Genomic DNA, 4,413 nt, shown 5'->3' with positions numbered 1-4,413 from the left:
TTTCTAGTTTCAGGCCCTTGAGGTCTGAAAAGATGCTTGATATGATTTCAATTTTCTTCAATTTGTTGAGGCTTGTTTTGTGTTTCATCATCTGCCACAATCTTTGAAAATGTTCCGTGTGCATTTGAAAACAATGTGTATTTTGCTTCTTTGTTATGAAAGATTCTATATATATATATATCAGTTAAGTCCATTTGATCTAGGACACTGTTCAATGCTGCAATATCCTTGTTGATAATTTGAAGATCTGTCCATTTTTGACAGTGGGGTGTTAAAACCCCCTAGTACAAGTGTGTTGCTATCTATATCTTTCTTGAAGTCATCCAATATTTTCCTTATATTTTTGGTGCTCCTATATTGGGTGCATGTATGTTTGTAATATTTATTTTTTCTTCATAAATTCTTCTCTTGAGTGTTATGAAGTGTCCTTCTGTGGTTCTTTTTATGCCCTTGGTTTTGAAGTCTATTTTTTCTGATATAAGTATTGCCTCACCAGCTTTTTCCCCTGCCCATTTGCTTGGCATATTTTTTCCAACCTTTAACTTTCCATCTGTGTACGTCTTTTTTTGTGTGAGGTGTGTCTCTTATAGGCAGCATATGTGAAGGTCATGTTTTCTTACCCATTCAGCTACACTATGGCTTCTGATTGGAGCATTTCATCCATTAACATTTAAAGTTAATATTGATAGGTAATTATTCTTTCTCTCCCCTTTGTACCTTTGTTCCTCTCTCTCTCACTCTTTTTCTTCCTCTTCTAAGTGGCTCAGAAAAGAGCCTTTGGGGGTCGGAGTCAAGTGGCTTTCTTGCAAGACTATTTGGGGCTGGTGTACTTGATAATGGCCTTGGTGCCCTTAGATATGGCATGGTTGTCCAGCGACCTGGGCAGCAGCAGGCACATGGTTGTCTGGATCTCCTGGCATGTGATGGTCAAGTGCTTGCTCTAATGCACCAGGCACGATGCCTCACCCAGGATGCACTGGAAGGTGTCATTTCAGGAAGGAGTTCATTATGCCCATGGCCTTGGACAAGATGCCGGTGTCTGGGTGCACCTGCTTGAGCACCTTGTACATGTATATTGAGTAGCTCTCCTTGCTGCTGTGCTTGTGTTTCTTGATGTCCATATTCTGAGCCTTGGTCACCACTTTCTTGGAGCCCTTCTTTAAAACAGGTTTGGACTTGGCTCAGGCATGGTGCAGTTTTTTGACAGAAAATCAGAAGAGTTTTCTAACACCAGTCTTAATCCTGACATTTTAGTTATTTAAACCAATAATTTCACTTTTAAAGTCAGTCCAAATTGATTTTTCTGCTGTTTCTTTCTCTTTTTGTTTTTTTTTTAATTTATTTTTTATTATTGTTGTTCAAGCACAGTCTTCTCATTAAAATAAATTCTGAACTGGTCCATATAACATTTCCTTTTGGTTATTAAATGTCACACTCTTCAACAGTCCACAATCTAGTGTGTGTTCTCGAACCCAAACTTTGCAAGGGCCTACCATTTTAACACTGGAATACCTCCAAACATGATGCCTCAATAAACATAAAGTATAGGCAAAGGCAACAATTTTGTTCCAGGTACTATCCAGAGTCAATTCAGCACTCAGTACTCTCCCAGCCCATGGCTTTGGGCTCTTTTCTTTCTCAACTCCTCATACCTTTGCTTTCTAAATCTGCTTTTGACTGCTAACTTGTCAGTTTTCCTCTCTGTGGCTTAGCTCAATTCTGAACTGTACAGATGTTTGTGGAGTGTCTGTAAGAAAACTCCTTCTTCTGCTTTGATGTAGCTAATGTCCAGTCTCCTCATCATCCCAACTACCAACAAGAAACCCTTCCTGGAGAAAATTTCTTCACTGAATCTTATAGGTGTGTCACTTTTCCTATGGGAGGATTTCATTATTAACTTAGAAACAAGCAATTTCATTATGTTAAGGAAACTTAGAGATGATCATATACATTTCTTAACTTAGTGCACAGGAATCTAAAAGTTCAGAGCAATTGTGTGGCTTGCATATATCACAAAATTAGTTATAGGTATTGCAAATCATGACTAAATGTGGTTTGATTGTACTTAAAATGTTTCTTATGTCCTTTAATAACAATATATGAGTAACAACCATGAAGCACTAATCTGGGACAAGGGATTTCTCTGCCTTGTACATACCTGAGAGTGAATGATGATTAAATTGTCACTAAAACTGGAAGTTCTTTTTCTGGTTATATTTTCTTTTTTTTTCCTTGGGGTGTTCACCAACCCAAGTCAAGTCTCTGCCCATCACCATTTATCTCCCTTTACCTTCTTCCACCTCCCTTCACCCACCTCCCTCCAGCAGTCACCATACTGTTATCCATGTCCATGTACTTTCCCTTTTTTTCTTTTCTGCTCAATCCCACACCCACCCCCACATCTCCCTCTGAGAGTTGTCCACCTGCTCTCTATCTATGAGTCTGTTTCCATTTTGCCTGTTAGTTCATTTTATTCATTAGATTCCACACATGAGTGAAATAATATGGTTCTTGTCCTTCTCTGACTGGCTTATTTCAGTTAGCATAATGTTCTCCAGGTCTATCCATGCTGTTACAAATTTGGTAACACTTTCAAACATAATCTATATAGTATATTGACAGAAAATTTAGTGATGTTCAGAAGTGGTTTAAATAATCCAAGCTTTAAGGGTACCTTATTATGACCTCTGACTTGTCTCTCATTTCCTGTTGCTCAGATAGTTTTTCTGCTGAAAATTATGACTTTATAACTAAAACTGACTTGGAACTGTTCCTCAAGTAATTACCACCTTTTTGAATTTCCTCCCTTAATATCTAGTCTCTATTCAAGCAGAACTGTTAACTCACTGAAAACATGATTTTTTTCCATATTGATCCACATTCTATTTAACTTATTGGTTCATACAAAAGAGCCTCTTGCAGGGGTGTCCAACCTGTGGCCCACAGGCCGCATGCAGCTCAGGATGGCTATGAATGCGGCCCAACACAAAATTGTAAATTTACTTAAGACATTATGAGATTTTTTTTTGTGATCGTATGTCACAATGTATTTAATGTGTGTACCAAGACAACTGTTCTTCTTCCAGTGTGGCCCAGAGACACCCAAATATTGGATACCTCTGCTAAGGGAATAATCAATGAACTAGCTCAGAAAAAATATTTCTGGCTATGTCTATGAAAATAAGGGGAAAGTGTGAAAATGTTTGTCATCCTTTCAAAGTGGAATTATCCTTTTCCTGAATAAGACTTGGGCAACTATCAGCCTCAAAACTTAAGAATTTGGTGTTTCTGGCCAATTGTGCTTCCTGTGCTCTGAATTGCAACCCAATCCTTTTTTAGAACAAATAATTCTTTTCTTGTATCTTTTATTTCTTGATGCTTACCTGACCCTTTCATTCAGCATTTAAGTTGATTAACCATCTTGAATTTGAAAATGACACATTTATCAAAAATACAACAAAATAATAATCTCTTCCCCCAATGACCATCCCTTGTCTACTTCTTTTCCTCAAAAGCCAAATTTCCTGAAATTGTTACATAGTCTATCCAGTCTTTTTACCACCTACTTACTTCTCACATTTTTTATTGGTTCATGACTCCATCACTCCAACGACTTCATCTTCTCACTGAATCACCAATGACTTCTGTACTGGTAAACATTCTTGAAACATATTTTTATGAATATCATAAACTCTTGTACAGTTCTAAAACTCTAAAACTACTTGTACAGTTGATTGCTCCTTCTGGGATACTGTACTGTTTTGGTTCCCCCCTCTATTTCTGACATTTCCTCTAAGTCAACTTTGCTGGCTAATGCAGATCCATGGTGCCTGAACCACAGTTCATGTTTTTATAAAATGGCAACCGCTGCATTTATTTGCCAGTATTGTAGTAAGAAATAAAGGAGACATTAGACAGGAAAGCCCTACCGCAAAATCACAGAACACAATAGATCCTCAAATATTATTACAATTTTTAAGTAAAAACAAAAATGTATGATTATATTATATAATGCCTTCATTGACAATTCTGTCCATTCTGCAAACAAACTCTTAGCCTAGAGACAACTATTCTCTATAATTAATAGAAATACATAGTCCAAGTTATTTTGATCAATTCAACCATTTCAGAATAAATCAATGATATCCTTTCCAATTATAAAGACTGAAATTAAGGGTCAGGACAAAAGTTCTCCAAAGAGTAAGTTCTTATATAAACTTAAAATATTGTTTATAAAATTGATATAAATAAAATTAGTTTTTAAAAATACAGATAAGACCTAATTTTGGACTTGAGGGGTCCACAGACCATTTTTCACTTCTCTTCCTTTGATAACAAATGTTACCCTTGTGGACCAAGGTAGGATAATTGACTATAATATGTAGTTATAGACCATAATCCCCCTTTATCCTT

At 36.6% G+C, this 4,413-nt stretch overlaps 1 pseudogene; it reads right to left on the bottom strand.

Moving 5' to 3' along the window:
• Positions 1–811: 811 nt before the first annotated feature.
• Positions 812–1,522, bottom strand: LOC128781469 (histone H2B type 1-K-like; annotated as a pseudogene).
• Between the last annotated feature and the right edge of the window lie 2,891 nt (positions 1,523–4,413).

The sequence above is a fragment of the Desmodus rotundus genome, chromosome 8, assembly GCF_022682495.2.
Source record: "Desmodus rotundus isolate HL8 chromosome 8, HLdesRot8A.1, whole genome shotgun sequence".
NCBI classification, from domain to species: domain Eukaryota; kingdom Metazoa; phylum Chordata; class Mammalia; order Chiroptera; family Phyllostomidae; genus Desmodus; species Desmodus rotundus.
The sequence above is the reverse complement of the archived record's forward strand: the minus strand, read 5'-3'. Positions and strand labels throughout refer to the sequence as shown.